The sequence below is a fragment of the Theropithecus gelada genome, chromosome 2 (genome assembly GCF_003255815.1).
Source record: "Theropithecus gelada isolate Dixy chromosome 2, Tgel_1.0, whole genome shotgun sequence".
Lineage (NCBI taxonomy): Eukaryota > Metazoa > Chordata > Mammalia > Primates > Cercopithecidae > Theropithecus > Theropithecus gelada.
The window spans coordinates 150,883,987-150,904,214 of NC_037669.1; the positions used below are offsets into that span (position 1 = coordinate 150,883,987).

The 20,228-nt window shown below is 39.7% G+C and overlaps 1 protein-coding gene across 4 annotated transcripts in view; it reads right to left on the minus strand.

The window, feature by feature from the left end:
• The window catches only part of ZBTB38 (zinc finger and BTB domain containing 38), a 125,008-nt gene that overhangs the window by 52,229 nt on the left and 52,551 nt on the right, over nucleotides 1-20,228 (minus strand). Inside the window, exons 4-6 of one of the 4 annotated variants that reach the window (XM_025375331.1) lie at nucleotides 17,157-17,219; nucleotides 11,717-11,782; nucleotides 2,157-2,401 (exon numbers count right to left, since the gene is read on the minus strand). The gene's annotated coding sequence lies outside the window, so the exon portion shown is untranslated. Of the gene's footprint in view, nucleotides 1-2,156; nucleotides 2,402-11,716; nucleotides 11,783-11,898; nucleotides 12,210-13,783; nucleotides 13,850-17,156; nucleotides 17,220-20,228 lie in introns of those variants that run through there. The other 3 variants (XM_025375335.1, XM_025375332.1, XM_025375333.1) reach the window with 3 other exon arrangements.

Genomic DNA, 20,228 nt, shown 5'->3' on the forward strand with positions numbered 1-20,228 from the left:
TACATGAAACAAGATTGGCTAGCAGTTGACAATTGTCAAAGAACTAACAAGGAGTTCATTAAACTAGCCTCTACTACATATGTTTAAAGATTTTCATAAAGTTTTAAAAGGTTATGTTAATAAAAGTATTTATTTAAAATGACATAAAATGCTTCTGCTAGGATGTTAAGTAGACAAGCAGGTACATAGTTTGTCTACAAATTACTATCTCAACTATTAAAAAATACACCATGCATAGATAAAAGGCTGAAGGGATCCGTGCCAAAATGTTCAACACTCCAAATTACCTCATAGTAGGGATATACTACTTTTATAATTTGAAAAAAAAAAAAGTAATATCATTTTAAAACAAAGAAACAAAAATATTGGCAACTCATTCAACTAAAAACATTGTTAGAAGTGAAACAAACACACAGGTGGACTGAATCTGGCCAATAGGGCCCCAGTTTACAGGTTTCCAATTAGAAAATGGGCCTGCAAAACCCATTAGGTCCCTCGGGCCACATCTGGCCTGATACCTGTTTTTGTGTAGCCTATAAGCTAAGAATAGTTTATACATTTTTTACTTATTGGGAAAAAATCAAAAGGAGAATATAAACATAGCTCGTTTTACTGCACTCCACTTTATTGGTTTGTAGATACTGTGGTATTTTTTTTTACAGGTTGAAGGTTTCTGGCAACCCTGCGTCAAGCAGGTCTGACTGGTGCCATTTTCCTAATAGCATGTGCTCACTTTGTGTCTCAGTGTCACATTTTAGTAATTCTCACAATATTTCAAACTTTTCCATTATCATTATATGTGTTATAGTGATCTGATGTCACTATTGTAATTGCTTTGGGGTGCCATGAACCACGCCCATATAAGATGGTGAACTTTATTGATAAATGTTTATGTTCTGACTGTTCCACTGACTGGCCATTCCCTACCTCTCTTCCTCTCCTTGGGCCTCCATATTTCCTCATCTACAAAAATACTGAAATTAGGCCAATTAACCCTACAATGGCCTCTAAATGTCCAAGTGAAAGGAAGAATTGCGCATTTCTCACTTTAAATCAAAAGCCAGAAACAATTAAACTTCATGAGGAAGGTATATTGAAAGTCAAGACAGGCCAAAAGCTAGCCCTCTTGTGCTAAGCATTTAGCCAAGTTGTAAGGAAAAGTTCTTGAAGGAAATTAAAAGTGATACTCCAGTGAACACGGAAATGATAAGAAAGCCTTATTGCTGATATGGAGAAAATTTGAGTGGTCAGGATAGAGGATCAAATGAGCCACAACATTCCCTTTAGCCTAAGCCTAATCCAGAGTGAGGCCCTAACTCTCCTCAATTCTAGGAAGGCTAGGAGAGGTAAGGAAGCTGCAGAAGAAAAATGTGAAGCAAGCAGAGGTTGGTTCATGAAGTTTACAAAAGAAGCTGTCTCCATAACATAAAAGTGCAAAGTGAAGTGCTGATGTGGAAGCTACAGCAAGTTATCCAGAAGATCTAGCTAAGACAATTGATGAAGGTGGCTACATTAAACAACAGATTTCCAATGTAGACAAAACAGCCTTCCACTGGAAGAAGATGTCACCTAGGACTTTCATAAATAGAGAGGAGAAATCAGTGCCTGGCTTCAAAACTTCAAAGGACAGGCTGACTCTCTTGTTAGGGGCTAATGCAGCTGGTGACTTTAAGTTGAAGCCAGTGCTCATTGACCATTATGAAAATCTTAGGGCCTTTAAGAATGATGCTAAATCTACTCTGCCTGTACTCTATTAATGGAACAACAATGACTAGATGACAGCAGATCTAGTTTAGTGAATATTTTAAGCCCACTGTTGAGACCTACTGCTCAGAAAAAAGATTTCTTTCAAAATATTACTGCTCATTGACAATATACCTGGTCATCCAAGAACTGTGATGGACATGTACAAGGAGATGAAGGTTGTTTTCATGCCTGCTAACACAACATCCATTCTGTAGTCCTGATCAAAGAATAATTTTGACTTTCAAGTCTTATTAAAAATATATTTCATAAGGCTGTAGCTGCAATAGACAGTGATTGCTCTGATGGATCTGGGCAAAGCAAATTGAAAACCTTTGGGAAAGGATTCACCATTCTAGATGCCATTAAGAACATTCATGATTAATGGAAGGAGGTCAAAATATCAACATTACCAGGAGCTTGGAAGAAGTTGGTTCCAACCCTCATGGATGACTTTGAGAGATTCAAGACTTCAGTGGAGGAAGTAACTGCAGATGTGGTGGAAATAGCAAGAGAACTAGAAGTGGAGCCTAAAGATGCGACTGAATTTCTGCAATCTTATTATAAAACTTGATCAGATGAGGAGTGGCTTCTTATGGATGAGCAAAGAAAGTGGTTTCTTGAGGTGGAATCTATTCCAGGTGAAGACACTGTGAACCTTGTTGAAATGACAACAAAGGAGATATAATACTACATAAATTTAGTTGATGAAGCAAGGACAAAGTTTGAGAAGACTGACTCTACTTTTGAAAGAAATTTCTACTGTGGGTCAAATGCTATCAAACAGTGCCACATACTAAAGAGAAATCTTTTGTGAGAGTCAATAAATGCAGCACACTTCACTGTTGTTTTATTTTAATAAATTGCCACCCCAACCTTCAGCAACACAACACTGTTTAGTCAGCAGCCTTCAACATCCAGGCAAGACCCTCCGACTGCAGAAAGATTATGACTTGCTGAAGGCTCAGATATCGGTAGCAAATTTTAGCAACAAACTATTTTTAAACTAAGGTATAAACATTTTTGTAGACATAATGGTATTACACACTTAAAGGACTACAGTATAATGCAAACACAACTTTTACATGCACCGGGAAACTAAAAAGTTTGTGCACCTTGCTTTATTGCAACATTTGCTGTATTGAAGTAGCCTGGAACTGAACCTGTGATATCTGAGGTATGCCTGAATTTCATGATGTGAAAATTATATGAAATGCAGATTTCAGAGTTTATAAGTGAAGTTTTGAGACACAGTCACATTCATTCATTTCTGTATCTATGAATGATAGTATATCTATCATTATTACTATACTTAATATTACATATTGTTGTACTTTGAATTTCATCAATACAAAATTTATGAAAATTTGCTTTGTCAATTGTTACATAAATACCTATGAATTATCTTCAGTTTTGCCTTGACCCACTGTTAAATTAAATGTATAGGAGGCCATTGATTTAGACTGGCTCCTGCACTAAGCCCCAAGAGACCAAACCAAAATGGAGTCACTCACGCTAAAGTTCCACATCACCAAACTGAAATGAAGTTGTTTACCTGACTTGAGAAATTAGGAGAGAGATAATAGGCCAATTTTAGTCACAATAATAAAGAAGTCCCCTCTGCTTTAATCTTTATAAAGAAAACTACCTGCAGTAACCTGATGTTAACCAATCTGCTTTTTGTATTATGTTATTTCCTTATAACTGCCTAAGCTACCTTATAAAAACCAACTGTTCTGCCATGCCCAACAGAGTACCTTCCTATTTCTTATAGATAGCATGTTGCCTGATTCACGAATTGCTAATAAAAACCAAGTAGATCTTTAAACTCAATTTGTTGAAAATTTGTTTTTTTCATGCCATAAAGCGTAAAGTATTTGTTGTCTGATTCTTTATAGAAAAAGTTTGTCAGCCCCTGGTTTAGAACTGGCCTTTCCCTGTGACCTCAAGGCAGCTTTAGTAGAAAGAGCACTGGTCTAGGAGTCACGCATGGTTTCATTCCACCACTTAACTCTCCAAGAGACCTTGAGAAATCCCATCTTCTCTGGGCTACGGTTACCTCAAAGATAGAGTGAAAAGAGTAAAATCAACAAGGCAACTGAAACTTGTAGTTCAGATTCCCATAAGAGCTTAGCAGGAAGTACAGGGATGACGCAGTGCTAAATGCTGGTATGCCAGCCAGGTGTGGTCTCCTGGAGACCAAACGATTTAAACAATCAGAATATCCTTTGAGGATGGCTCCACAGGCACTCAGACCCGGGGCTGGATAGGCTGGTGAAGGAAGGAAGAGGAAGGCTCTGGGGGTTCCCAAAGCAAAGTAGCATGCCTGCAGTGGGCAACCTGACTTTGGGGAAAATAATTTCCAAAATCTGCAGTGTACAGCAGGTATTTTGGGTAGGTCGTCGGTCTGTGCTTTGTAGAAGACCAAAAGCACCTGATCACACAACATGAGTAAAAAGTCTGCTTATTTCATTTAATGTTTAATTCAGATCTAGTACAGAAACAGGGAGGAGGGTGGTAGGGGGTGGTGGGGAGTTGTGGTAAGGGGGCCCTCTGGCATCCTCAGCATGTAGAATAGGAGACTTGGGATAGAAATGGAAAGTTCAGGCTGGGCGCAGTGGCTCACGCCTGTAATCCCAGCACTTTGGGAGGCCGAAGCGTGCAGATCACGAGGTCAAGAGATGGAGATCATCCTGGCCAACACGGTGAAACCCCGTCTCTACTTAAAAAAATACAAAAATTAGCTGGGCATGGTGGTGCTTGCCTACAGTCCCAGCTACTCAGGAGGCTGAGGCAGGAGAATCGCTTGAACCCAGGAGGCGGAGGTTGCAGTGAGCTGAGATTGCGTCACTGCACTCTAGCCTGAGCGACAAAGCGAGACTCCGTTTCAAAAAAAAAAAGAAAAAAAAAATGGAAAGTTTATATGACTCTGCAGTAAATCACCTTTAAAGACATGAATCTCTAAGCGCTTCACAATAGGCAACATGGGGCAATTAAGTAGCAAGGCCAACATTATGAGCGAAGCCAGAGAGTACATCATAGCACCCAGTCTGTATGCAGTAGGCCTGCAACCTGCATTGAGGGTCTCTCCTGAGCCTTCTTTTTCTAGTTGCAATCCCTTCCCACTTTCTCCCTGGTACCTTGCTCCCCCAGCTCCATGGCGCAGCAGAGCGGCATCTCCTTTTGTCCCCCAGCTGCCTCCTGACTGCTTCCTTTGTTCCCTCTTTCTTACCTTCTGCATCCTCACCCTGCCCCGTGCTGCCCTCTCTATCTACAGCCAGCTCCCCATTTTGCTTCCCAGATGACCACCCCATTCTCTTCAGCATTGTTTCCCCAGTACCCTGAGTACTTCAGAGAATCTTTCCATGGTGTAGTTCCTTCCTTTCCCTGCTCCAGGTTCCTCTCTTCCCTTCCTCAGTTCAAGAAGCAAGAGAAAAGGAAAAATAAATAAATTAATTAAAAAAAAAAAAATGACAAGGGCACTGCCCTTCTGGGATTTAACCACACTCTCAGCTGGTGGCTTTTGTTTTCTGGCTTCACTGGCTTGTAAGGCCCTCGGGGCAGGGACTCTACGTCATGCTCAGTGCTGGGGAAGGTCGGCAGGATTGTTAGGCCTTAATTAGAGCAAGGCCTCAGACAGGGTGGGAGATTTTAGCAAGCAAGAGGAAAAGAAATTTCAAAATATCCATTTGGCAGCAATGACCACAGAGTAAGGAAGAGGATTGTTTGATTGTAGAAAGCATGTAATAAAAGCCTCCACTGCTTTTCATGAGCACAGAAAGAATATTTACACTGGCATTTTTCAAACCAAACAGCACCAGAAAACAAACTCCCTCCACAGGCCAAACAGAGAGAGTGTAGACACAAGTGCTAGTCCTGAACCCTGAGCAGGAATTGCTGCAGAAGCAAGGAGGACATTAAGGGGGAAAAAATGCAAAATGAGTTATGAGATCAAAAGAGCAATTTTCTGGTCAATGAGACATTCAGGCTAAGGCAGTGGCATGCTGGGATCACCTAACAAAGACAATTGATTTTGCAACTGGTCTCTGATTTACCTGCTGCCCAGAAAACCTTCTGCAGAACAGCCAGCATGGAGACCCCCCACTGTCAGCCAGGGAAGGTAAAAAAGCATCTTGCCTGCATCACAAATTCAAATTTTTGCATTCGAGGGCTTCTCAACTTAACATCTGCTCATGAATGCAAAAGTGGCAGCCGTTATTGAGGTCACCTGGCAATGCAGGCAGACCAGCTTGGAGAAGGGCAGCCAGACATACGGTGGCTTATTAGGAGCCAAGACATCTCGGGAAGGTGGTGAGGTCAAGACACAAAGTCCGAGTGAAGAACTGTCCTTGTCATCAGCTGAAATGCCCCAAACTGAGTGATGGCCTCCAGCGAACAGCATAAAAGGCCATTAAGAGAACAGCACGCCATTTATTTCTTCCTGGAACAGGGAGGATACACAATTGTGCTTGTCCATACAATGCTCTACCCTTGTGTGGGAACCTGGACTGCAGTTTCATAGGGGACCATGTCGTATTTCATTCTGCTTGGCTTATAGCAGTGTCTGGCACATAGCAGATGCTCAAAAATTGCTCAAAGAGGTAAACTGAATTGTTGCAGTCTCCTTCCCCACTAATGGGCAGAGAGCCCCTTTACACTAGTCCCCTTCCCCCACTCTACTACAAAGGAACTGAACAAGCTTGTCTTCATGTAGTGGAATGTTTCAGGACCTCTCAAAACCAAATGAAGTATAACATGCCAGCCAGGCCACCTCTACTGTGATAAGCAAAGTCTGCTAAGTAATGAATCAATCTTAGAAGGTGCTTCTGAAATGTTTAGAAGGCTCAAAAGAGCCTTATAGTTTCTAACTCGCATAGCAAACTTCTCCCTTTGTGCCCTGACCTTTGTCAACAGACTAACCTGAAAAGCATGAAAGACTTCTGGTTCTTAAGAGGATTTTTTTAAAGAATGACTTGCTCTAATAGAGAAAAAAAATCTCACTAGTTCTTTAGAAAGCCACCAACAGGCAAAGATGTGTGCAGAGCTGAAGCATTTTAGCAAAACCTGAAAAAAACTTCACTCTGGTGGGAGGCATTTTAGGACTAAGACAATCTACTGGCCAGATGAGATGAGACAGACCCTTCCACCATTTTGCCTTTGAAAAAAATTCAATGACTATCTCAATGTTTTGCCATTGGTTTAAATTCTGGAATTCTTACGAAAAATAAAGCAAGAGGCTTCTCAGAAATTTCTTTACTCTGAGAGGTCTTTCTTCTGTGGATTTCTTGGGTTGACACTGAATCTGTGCCAGAATTTCATCACCACCTAGCACTGCAACATACTGTACCTTCTGAAGCAGTTTCAGGGTCGTGATTGGGTCAAAGGCAATGACCCCATGAGTACCAGACTCTGGGAGTTTGACTGGCCAACACCAGTCACAGGGACCCGGGCCATCCTCTTACTGTAGGGGAAGCTTACCTAAATAAGCCTCAGCCCTTGAAGCTGTCAGACCTGGCTCTTAGACAGCAACATTTACACAAAGAAAGGAAAGTTTGAAGGCTGAGCATGAGCGCTCCTCTGCCTGGTAATGCCCCACGTCAGATCTTCACCTGACTAGATTCTTCTCAGCACACAGATCTCCACTTAAATGCCACATCCTCAGAACATTCTGATCAAACATTCTAAAGTGGCTCTCCTCCCTAGAACCACATAACCCTCACTTTTTATTTTTTTAATTAAAAAAAATTTTTTTTTTTTAGAGAAAAAGTCTTGCTTTTTTGCCCAGGCTGGAGTGCAGTAGTATGATTCTAGCTCACTGCAACCTCGAACTCCTGAGCTCAAGTAATACTCCTACCTCAGCCTCCCGAATAGCTAGGACTACAGGTACACACCAGCCACTATGTCCAGTTAATTTAAAAAATTTTTTTTGGAGATGGGGTCTTGCTATGTTGCCCAGGCTGGTCTCAAACTCCTGGTCTCAAGCAATTCTTCTGTCTTGGCTTCCCAAAGTGTTGGGGTTACAGGCATGAGCCACCGTGCCTGGACCACTTTCATTTTAAAATTTTTAATTTTCCTCTGTGCACTCGCCTTCTTTATTTACATCTATATTTTTGCTTATTCCCCTCCCCACAAGCACCCTCCCGGCCTCTGGAATATGCCTGGCATATAATAGATGCTTAATAAATGTGTGGACTGTTTATTTACCAAGAGAGCTGTTAAGAACAGCATTTCCTCTAGAACGGAGCTATTAGAATGAACCACATGGTACCAGGAACTCAAAGACTTAGCATGACTTAGTACTAAAGAGAAAGTGCTAGATCTCTTTCTAGAGTCTTCTCACATAACAGTGAAGAGGCTCTAAGTCATAGTCTGATTACCAGTCCATCTCTGGGGGATCCATGGAAATGGATGAGGTAGATCAATACCACTCTAGTATTATGGCAAGAGATGCAATCTTGGTATTACAGGATTATAAATATTATAGTATTTTATATTATAAATCATTCCAACAGAAAACCACATATTTGCCCATTTTGTTTTGGTGAGAACAGTGCAATTGTTTGCACAGTCTTCTTGTCGCACCTGCTCTGGCCTGTCCAGTAAAAATACTGGAGCCAAAAAGTGTAAATGGGTTCAGGATAGCTTTTCAAACAATGAGATGGGGTAAATGCCATCCTCTACAGTCATCAAGAAGCATTTTCAGCTACTCTTGGAAATTCAATAATAATTGTAAATGGGTAAGTTTAGGAAAGCTTGGTGCCTTATCAAGATTGCTGTGAAATATGAAGGCAAAGTATTCAGGTGAAACACAACGAAGTAATATATAGTAATTATTATTCTATTCACTGATTTATTTATTAGAATGACAATGATACGATACACTTCCCAACAATCTTATTTGGCTTTCTAGATCCTTGAATTGGGTTTAAAATTCTTTTAGGCAAGACTAAGAGCAACATAAGTGAATAATGCCACAAAAAAACCCCATTAAGTATGAAAATCTACAAGATGACGCAACCATGCTTGAGTTACAAACAAAAGAATCGACATTCTACAAAGAAGAAATACACTGTTAAATCTATCATGCATTCACTTTAATGGTAAAACAATTGCATTGCATCCATCTAATCTTGTAATTAAGATTCAAATAGGTGCAAAATGATTACTTTGTACTGGCCTATCAAAACAGAAGACATTGTAGTTATAAGCTTTCTGACTAGCAGTAGTGTTTTAATTATAAATGCCTGGCTCATTATTTGCTCAAGAGTGAATGACAATTAGCTTGATCCTATTGCAACTGTTAATGCTGTTGGTACGAAAAAAATGGGCAATATTGAATCAGGTTTCTGATATTTCCCTTCAGTTTACAATCTTCTGATTGATACTATATTCAAAATATACTTAGTCATTTAAAGTCACAGGCAAGAAGGAAAATGGCTCCCAACAGCCAAAAAAAAAAAGAGGTGTTGCAGGAAGGGTATTTCATGGCAAGCCTGGAGAACAAAATCAGTATGAGATGAATCACGTTCTAAAATAATTGAACCAGAGAAAGACTCCAAGCAAAATATTTTAGTTGGCCACAAAACAACATGACAACAACCACCACCACCCTTCAGCCCATTAGAAAGGTTCAATTCTACGATAGTGCTATGGAATAGAATATTAGATAAACTGCTAGAATAAAGCAACCATTTACACAGATGGTTTTGAATCTCAATGTTCTTCACATCGAAGCAAACCTCGGGGAGGTTTCAGGTTTAGCACCATCTTCCTAACACATCTATAGAGATATTTCCACAAAGGTTCAGGGTGCACTTGTCATTGGAGGCGTAGGCTTGGATTTGGGTCCTTTTCTACCGAGAGCACTGAGGTTACCAATGGAGGGATCAGGGAAGGCAAGAGCACAAGCATTTTCTGATTCTCAGAATTTCTGAAATACCTTTTGTTTCAGTGGCGCTGGTGAACTTGTGATAATGAAACTACACCTCTGTACACAAACCTTGACCTGCATTCTGGAGCATATTGCAAAGAAAACCTTAATTTTGAAAGTGCTGAGCACAAAGGAGGGAGAGAAAAGCTGTCACTGTGCAAGCTTTCTCTATATGTTTAGAAACATGGCTTAATTTTTAAGGCTTGAAGACCGCATTAAAACCATCTGAAACCAGTTCAGATTCTATATGAGAGGAAAAAGAACTGTAAATTTTTCATTAAATATTTGTTTCCTTTTTAAAGACATTCTTTTGCATATCTGTTATTGCATGTTGAAATACGATTTGGTTACCAAGGAAACAGGTTCTGGCCCAGTGTTAAATTTGAAACTAAAATATATTTGAGAAGTTAAGCTCAAAAGAAAGAGCTCATGAAATTATTTTGAAAAGTGCCAGAACCACAGCTATATGGTCTGCAATGAACCATTCTAGGGGCTCGGTTTCATTCAGTGAAGCTCTATTTCTGTTAAGAGGGCCATCTATATTTAATATTTCCCTCTTTGAAAATTGCAACTCCTCATCTCCCCCAATTATATACATAATATAATATATTCTTATATATTACCTAAAATTAATTTTGGAAGCATATTAGTTTTTATTTTCATCTTTCATATAACACGTTTAAAGACCGCTTCTTAAAATTTAAATATTTTTAATGTTTCTTATTAAGCTTGTTTACGCTCTTTGAAATCATCTCCAGAAACCCATTTATTTTTAGTTTCAAGCTGAAATGGAGCTGAATCATCACTCTTTTCCAAAAATTCTTTTGTTGTCTAATGGCACCACACCTATCATATATATGATTTTTTAAAAAATTAATCTCCCTTTTATGGCAGAATCATTTAGTAAGTTTGTAAAAGCTATACATTTATATACTATCTGAAGAGCAGAGGCTATCCAATTAAAAACCCTCCCCCAAAAGATTACAACTGTCTTATTTAATTTTTGTTTTTTTAAAAGTCATATTCTAATGCATCTAATGTTCTTGCTGCATGGCTAAAAAAAAAAACTATAAAAACATGCAAATTTCAACCTACCTGTATGCATCACTTAATGCAGTGCTAGCATGACAAGACACTCAGCCATTTTTATGTAAAGCGATGGAGACCAACTGATTTCTCTGTCTTCTTGCTCACAAGTTTTAGATGCAATTGTCACATACACACAAAAATCATACGCAGAACAGCTTGAATGAACTGTGATCACAGAACTGAATTTATCAACAGGAAAACAGGATTGAAAAAAGAAGTTTCTCATCCAAGGTTTCTCTGAGACTGCAACCAAGGAGGTGGTGTGTTGAATTTTTTTCCCCTTCCTCCTCTGAGAGTTCAAAGCTCGGAGCTGACCACTGCAAAGGCCACTGTCACATTTGCTGAAAATCAAACCACTGATACCAGCATTGAAAATACAAATTTGAGAACCCAAGTTGCTTGCACATGATGGAGTGCATAAGAGTTAAAAATAGAATCCACCTTGCCTCTTACCTGCATAATAAACATGTAAGTTTCAAGTGTTTAATTTGATATTCACATTAATTAACAATACAACATACATTATTTAAAAGACAGCAAATGCACGAAGAAAGGAGAGACACCATCTGGTAGCAGAGTTTTGTTGTTGTTTTTGTTTTTAGGGTTTGTGGGGGGTTTTGGCTTTGTTAAAAAAAAAAAAGGTAAAATCATATTTTGAATGTGATGTAAAGCAAACATCCAGAAGCAAATGAATCGGAAATGAAAGGTGATGTTGAAATATCTAAGGCTGTAATGAGGCAAAAACAAGTCTTCGCTACCAGATGATATGGCATACAGAGCATTTACATACTCACATCTGAAATACTAGGCAACGTGTAATGAATTCTAGACACAGCATGCACACACAGCACAAGCACGACTAATCCTGCCTGCCATCTTAGGCTCGCAGAAGCAAGATACGTACTGCATGCAGCACACGAGCACTGGGGAAGGAGGAGGCAAGGGACAGCTCACCTTAAATGCAGTATCTGATTAATGTTGTAAGTGACATTGCATATCAGCCTCAGAGTCTTGGTTCAACTGGGTAGGAGGGAACAAAGAAAAATGTCATCAACTGGTGATGCAAGATGAGCCCAATCACTAAACACTGTTTAGCAAACTCCAAATTCTGCAACCAGACAGAAGGCATTTCATACACTTAAGCAGAGCTGCTCCACAATGAATGTGTCCTTCTGCTTCTGAGAATCAAACAATCCTTTTGCTAAGGAAGAAAATAAGCTGGAAAGAACACTCTCATATTCTCTTCTTGAAGAAAGCTTTCAATACAGTATGTATCTGGTCCGGGATGCATTTTATAGATTGTTAATTTTATAGAATTGCTAAGAAAAAACCAAAACTGTTAAGCTCTTGCAAAGTAAAGAATAATTTTGATAAAGGGTATAGCATTTCTAGATTATTTTTCAAAACCCTAAATGGTGCCGGCAGGCTTGTAGAAGAATGCATGATCAGCTGTCTGTATCCGTGCTATAACCTTTAACCACGAGCAGTGTAAATGTATCCTGCTAAATGGATCTGCAGTACAGAGCGGCAGATACCGCCTCAGAATTTTATTAAAATATGAATGGATTTTTTAAAACTTGGAAGCAGAATAAAATCAGAACAGAAAAATAAATTGATGCTGAATTCCTCTGGCTGTATAGCTGGCCATCATGAACGATAAAAGCTATCCTTAGGATACTGACCTAAATAATACGAAGACTTACAGCAGCATACTGTATGCGTTCAGAACATAGAAAATGCAAAATGATTTTTCTTCTCCCTCCCCCTCCAAAAGCTAAATTTTAAAGTAACAAGCCATTAATAGGAATACCAAAAGGCTATAGATAGTACATACTGTAAGAGAAGAAATTGTATTGTGCTGAGATGCAATGTTTCTTTGTTTTACTTTGAGGCTTATTTTAGCTACGCTTGCATGATGACATTGACATCAGGAGGTCAGTGCTGACACGGGGTTGATATCCGTTTTATGAGTGAAATGTTTTCCGAAAATTAAATCTCATCTACTCAAACACCAAATTTCATGTCGTCTTCAATACCACCTCCCCACCCCCACTGCTCAAGATTGATGGGATCTAGTTTGGCGGTATGTAATAAATTGGAATCACCTTCTGCAGATACTCCACTACGTAATGGTGAGGAATTAATTTTTTAAATAAAAAACCTTCAAGAATTCTTATGCACCCCCTTTCATTCCTTCCTATCAACACACACACACACACACACACACACACACACACACACTCGAAGCTCGAATTGCAATGAAATGTTTAACATGTGGAACAAAAACTGTTGAAAGAGCTGCTTATTCAGGATTTTAAAGAAATGCCTAATAAGCAAATACGGTTTTGCTACAAAACCAGTGTCACCAGGTCCCCAAAGAGGAAAACAGCATAGCTTGCTAGCAAAATTTCCTCCAGATCCTGCCGGCAGGTAAAAAAACAAAAAAGCATTTTATTTGCCATGCTGTATAAAACAAGAAGTCTTTTATTTTTAAGGAAATAGAACAGATTCTTTTCCACTCTATTTCTTTAGCTACAAAGAAACCATACCCACCCCCACCCGTAGATCCTGGACATAAGCCAACATTTTTATAAAATGCTGAGACTGATTTTGAATATGTAATATTTATAGTTTTCTTCTTCTTATCTCTCCAAAAGTCTTTAATTGCCTATTGCCTCACTGAATATGCTGTTGTTAATTTTAACACGTGCAAAAATGAGTTGATATTTTCTGGGGTTGCTAGTTTTCCAGCACCTCAATCTTCTGTAAGGACTGGCTGAAAATAATCAGGTTAGCAACATATTGAAGTTCCCCAGAATTTTTTTAAAAGAGAAAATATGTTCAAACACCTCAGCTGAGGTACTAGGTTTCACAACTGGATCTTTTGTTTCTAGCTCTCATTCTATCTCCTGCCCCAGAGCATAAGTGATTTTTAGCTTAGTGTGTGGAATGTACCCTGCCTTCCTATATCCTATATACTTTAAAGTCTCTGAGTTGAGTTCTCCAGATGGTCGGTCATACCTGAACCATAGCGAGAGTCCTCTTCTCTTTGGAGTACATCTCTCTCTCACAACTACTCCAGAAATAAATGTGGCTCTAACGAAAACAGTAGCTCCTGGTCTCATACCAATAGTGGAACCATCTTCCCCACCCCCACATCACTGCTCTATGAGTTCTGGTTAGCATTGACAGCGTCAGAAAATTAGAATGGAGTGTCCTTAGGCCAATTCCTCCTTTACCATGGGGGTCGAGAATTAGAGGGATGATCACGGTGAGTTATAAGGCACCAATTCAATATACGGTCATCTATGAAGCAGAGTCCTTAGAGTGGGGTGGGAGGAGGTTGACGCAAACACCTAGGCATTGAATGCTCTTCATGTCTGTTGAGATATTCCTCATTAATGACGTCTGAAAGCTAGACATTCATTTAAAAATACTCACAAATTATTATCATATAGGCTAAATATACACGTTACGGAATCAACTCTGACCACATAGAACTAAGTCGTCTGCCTCCTCTGTCGGGAATAATAAATGACAGTGACAACGACAGTAATCCATATTAGGCTCCCAGGAGATGAGTAAATAGTATTCTATTCCCTTTACAGGGAAAGGTGGTGAATGTGGTCAGGTCCCCTACTGGTACTTGTAAGCCAGATGCCAGGGCAGTTTCCAAACCCCCTATGGGGTTCTCTGTCCACCCTCAGCCTAAAAGCCACGTATTGGTTTATTTTGTGATGTTCCAAGACACTCAATCAGTAAATGTGGTACGTTTACCAGACCTGCTCGGGTTAAACAAATGCGAACTATAGTTGAAAATATTCAAAGCAATGAGCTTGTTTAGGCAGACATTATCAACTAGTAAATCCTGTTTTATACTTTCAGAAAACCATGATCATGCCTGAATTACTTAAGCTTTGTCATGATTACTAGTGGCAAGGGTATGCATTCACTTATGATTTTAAAAAATTGCGTGCTTCTCATCAGCCTCCTCGGGGCATGTGCACAAACATTAATTTAAAAGGCAAATCCCTTTTCCACAGTGAACATTTTAGCCTGTTTCTGCCACTTTGACGAGTCAAATACGAGGAACCCGAAATAATCTGGCAGGCACAGGCTGGAAAAGGACAGAGCTAGAAGTGAAGGGTGAGCCTTTCACTTTGATTAACGTGCTTACTTGCTCGCGGTCTCGTTGTTCCTCAGGCTGAGCTAATTTTCTTTGCAGTCCTGTGGGTTAAAGTTAAATTGCACGGCTAATGCAATGTACATAATTCAAGTATGAACAAAGCTTGACTCTCTATGTTTTTAAAAAAACATAAAGTCAGGGCACTGAGTCCCAGAGGAATACTTGGTTTATAAACATTTGGATCAGCTTGCATGCTCCTTTACGCTGTTCACCACATTAAACATTACAGCTGGGTTCTTTTTACACCTAATAGAGATAGTCAACATTTGTGGGTACATTGTTGTCAGGTTAGGTTATTCTAATTGAAATAAAAAAATAAAAGTGTTTACCAATTACACTTTTGCTTAAATTCTTAGTATTTAAAAAGTTTAAGTTTTTTAATGAGGTTGGTTACTAAATCTGTCTATAGTGTATTTAGTCCTGGAAACAACACGGTGACTTAATTTACCAATGACCAAAAATGCCTTTGGATTTTTGAGAAAGTTCAATGCTACTTTGAACATCTACATCTTCCCTAGAGACCTGGGCAGGAACTTCTGCCTTCTGCATTGATCAGAGCTAAAATGTCTATACTAGCTACCCTTATGGAGGACCTACTACATACTCAATATTTTAGCTACATGTCCAATGTTTATTTCATTCTAACCCAATAATTCTGCAAGCTGAGTATCATCAATTTTAGGTGAGGAACTAATAGAGATTATACACAGTAAATAGCAGACTTAGCGTTCAAACCTAAGTTTGATTGATCGCAAAGTCTACGTCTTTCCACCAATCCTAAGAGGATAAAACTTCCTCCTACGTCCACACTCCATCCCTGATGTCAGTAATCTTCTTATTGTGCAGACACCTGGTAGAGGACCCTATCTCCCTGGAGCCCTGACTACCTCTGTTTATATGAATCAGCCTCTACCCTCCAGGCCCTAGGAATTGTGGGAACCTAGGATGCCACCAGCTGGAGACAGGCTGGGCCCAGCAGGTGGAAAAGACACAATGAAAGAGAAGGAATCAGCTGGACCATGTTGGAAAGTTAAATGTACAAAGCAGAGTAAATATTTTAGTGGGAGATTTGCCATAATTCAAAAAATATTTTATGAGGTAAAATAAATGAAAATAAATGACATAAATATATTTCAGATGGAATGTTTATTTTTAATAAATACATTTTCAAATGGAAATGTATTTATTAAAAACCTAGTGGAGTCTAGTTTTTTCCCTCTCACAGGTGACCAAACAGGCTGAGAGAGATCCAGTGATTTGCCCAAGATCACACACTTCATGAGTTTATTATTAATGCAGCCTTTCACTATATTAAAAATTATAGCTAGTTTCCTTTTACACCCAATGTATTCAGCATTTGTGAATAACTTTTTTTTATCAGGTTGTTAGACTGTTCTGCTCTAAATGATCAGTTAAAGAAAAATCAATGTAACAATCAGACTAGCCTGTTCTCTTTTGTTTGTTTGGTTTTGGGTTTTCTTGAGACAGAGTCTTGCAATGTTGCCCAGGTGGGACTTGAACTCTCAGTCGATTCTCCTGCCTCAGCCTCCTGAGTAGCTAGGATTATAGGCTCATAACACTGTGTCCAGCTGAAACTGACCTATTTTCAACTCACAAATAGTATTTTTCTCCTAAACAGATAGCCTAAGTAGCTATTATGATTTTTTTCCAACATATTTTTAAATGGACTTTTAAAAAGCCTAATTTTGAAGAGATTTTCCTCAACCAAATTTACTGTTTTATTTTATCATTAAAATGATTTAAACACTAAAACCATTTTAATGACCCTGTTTGTTAACATCTGTTCATTTTGCCTCTGTCTCGGGTCCCTTCCAGTTCTGAAAGTTTGTGATTCTAAAAAAATCAAGCCCAGCTTGTTTTCTAGGTCAAGTAGGCCAAGAGCTGGACTCCAACTCTCCTGCCTTCTGGTGTATGTGGCCAGCTGACTATCCTGTTTCATTTGCAGTAATTGTATATGCCAACAAGATGGCTCTCAAAGGGGGCTTTCTAATCCACCAGCTCCACCCCACCTGGGAATAGGAGAAGAAGACTATCTTGCTCAATGCTCATAGGCAGTAGAATGAAGGGTTGGGTGAATGACATGCTTGAGGATTCTGAACTCCAGGAAACATTCTCCAGTTCTTAGACACGAGCGTCCTCACGTCCATCCATTAGCATCTGCATAGGATGTGAGAAAGGAGTACACACCTGTTGGCAAGGATTGAGCAGCAAACCTTGTGGACCAAACTGGGGTTACCCTCCAGGAAAGAGCTGGAAGGAAAAGGGAACTGTAAACCATGTGTTTTTTAATAAAGGAAAAGTGGCAAATGACATAGGCTGTAAGGCAGACTGTGGTGGACAACATCTCAACCCATCCTAACCCAACTCAAATCCTCCTGTGGGAGCATCCTCAACAGGTGTCACCACCATTATGGAAATCACTACCTCAGCTTTAGCAACAGAATAGTTGCTGCTTTCATTTCTCAGTGCATTTGAAACATGGCATGAATAACGACCTTGAGTGCCCATTCCTACTACCCAATCACATGTTCATTTTCTGCCATGACTGCTTGTCACGCACCAGATGGAGAGCAAGTGAAACAACAGGGCCTTCTAGCTTCTGAATTGGTAAAACACATTCAGCAAGGAAGTAGAGTTTCATATTTTTGGAGAGACTGGCAACTAGGCTGAAAAGGGAAGGTGGGGACACAAATGAAGGTGAAAAAGTAAGAATTCTTACAGATCCATAAAAATTCACCTCATGTGAGAGCATAATCTTCTCTTTGTATCTTTCTTCACACCCTGGGCAACAAATATTTTAAAACTTAAACCTGGGAATAAATTTACTTGCTTGCTCTTCTCTCAGATAAATGATGTTGCAGCTCAGAAAAGGCCACAACAATGCACCTCTTCTCAGTCAGAGCAGCTTAACAAGCCTCAGTGAGTCTTCAACTCCTTTCGACTAAAGAGAAAAGCACAATACATTTGGGTTGTATTGAATTATCTACCTAGGCCCATGTCTCTGGCTTGCTTCCTGCAAGATCTTTGTATCTTCCAGGGCACTAGAGCATTTCCTAACACAATGGAGAGGCTCACTGAGGATGTTTTGGACTCACCAACACCAAACTCCAGAGTCCTTTCTCTACCACTACAGTGGGATCCTCAGCTTTGTATCATGAAGCCACTTCCTAAAGTTCAAGTACTTGCTTCAGGAGTTAAGGAATGGGCTTGGGGGCTGAACATCTTTCAAGTACTTAATCACTTGTTTACCAAGGGCAGCCACAAGTTGTCTGGCAAGCAGACCACAGTGCTTTGTGTAAACCTCTCTCTCCTAGAACAGGGAATGAGGAGACAGGAATAAGAGTGGCCTGACAACACTGCCACAGCCTCCAAAGAATACCTCAACATTTTCTCAGGCCCTCAGTGGCACAGCATGTTTCACAGAATTAAAGGACAAGGAAGACTCTAGAAAATTTCTTTCAGGGAGAAGAAAATTGCGTTCAAAGAGAGTGTCATATTTAAATAAAGGCCTCAGCAATGAGCATAGAAGCCATATTCCTTAATTTCTAGCATTCTGCTCTTTGTAATTCAACACACTGGCTCAATTAAAAAAAATTCTAAGCTTTCAGATACTTAAAAATAGCTATAGGTTAATTGAATTAATGACTAGATGACAGAATGGAGAATTTATGACATGTTTTCCAATCCCTCTCATGAAAATATCGTACTACATTTGTTCAACTAAAAACAAAATTCAACTAAATATAATTTTAAGCAAAATAGTCAATGTTGGCCAAAATATCACCTGGAACTTCTCAAGTTCACTTGAGACTTGTCAGAGAACCAGACTTGATTGCTATATTAAGTCAATTGACTAAGTTTAACCTGCTGAAGTAGCCTTTATCCTCTTTGGTTTGCAAAGAAAAATCTCATGATTTAGCATGAACGGCTAAAAATAAGCTGCAGGTTTCATTTTCCGTTGTTCAGTATGGTTTTGAAACTAAAAGGTGCAAAACTACAAGATTCACCAACGACTACGGAAAGTCAACGATTAAAATTGTCACCTTTCTAGCATACGATCCTGGTTGCCAACTCAGCCAGGCCCGAGAAATGTGCACCGCTGTCCCTCTCATCACGGTCTCTTGAGATGAGTCCCTCTAATAACTAAGGCACAGTTGGAAGCTGGGGGCTGAGGCCAGTCCTGGGGTAGCAGTGGCTTGTGAGTGTATTGTCACATCCGGACAGGATGCCGCAAAGACTTCAGCCCATATGCTCAGCCTCCATCTTAGGTGATGCTGGGGACTCCTCTGCAGAACCTGGGAGTAAATACAGCTCGAGTTTCATTAAGATAGGACTCTGAAGGTGGTGAGTGCAGCGAGTCCCTCTTGACCTAAATGCCCATGACCTTGTGCAATTCCATACTGCCAACCCAGGGAGCTCACAATAAATTTAGTTTCAAAACTGTCTTTCCAGGGCCAAGTCTGGCAAAAAGGTGTTTGACAGAGACGTAAATGCTTCAAAGAGAAGGCAGCCATCTCACTTTGTAGCATTCCGCTGTGGCACAAGGCCTGGAGACAGCAACGCTGTTAAAAGAAAGCCCTCGGCTGAATGAGATTGAAAGGGGGCAAAGAAGGGTTAATCTTCTTCCATTAAAGGAGGGCCCATTTAGTGAAGGTGAAGAGTATAATCTGTATGAAGAGCAGAGCAAAGAGCCATTCCAGAAAAGAAATTATGGCACAGGGGCGAGAAGGATGATTTGTCCTCGATTTTCACCATGAGACCATTGCTTAGATCTGAATCTACCTAGCTTTGAAGTTACGGTCTCAGGGAGGGGCAAATGGGGCACATTCGCATTCAGTGCTGGCATACTTGAGCTCTGATTCCATCCGAAATGGGCTATCAGTCTCTGAGAAGCAGAGGGTGTGGCCAAAGCCAGCAGGACATTGTAGACTTCAAACCACAAGTTAGAAGGCAGCAAAATAAACAGCAGGAGTTGCTCATAAGGGAGAAGCTGGGGATAAATCCCCCTCCTCAGGGTGGGAAAACCTCGTTTTAAACATAGTTTTAAAAACTTTTTAAAAGTTTTAATACCTTTTTTTGTGAAATAGTATAAGATGTACAAGTTATACAGTGTCTACTTTCTCCACCTTCCCCCAGTGATGTCTTACATAGCTGTAGTACTTGGTCTAAACCAAGAAACAGACGCTGGTATAGTTCAAATAAACACAGATACAGTCTTATGTGATTTTGCCAGTTTTTACATGCACTCTGTGTGTGTGT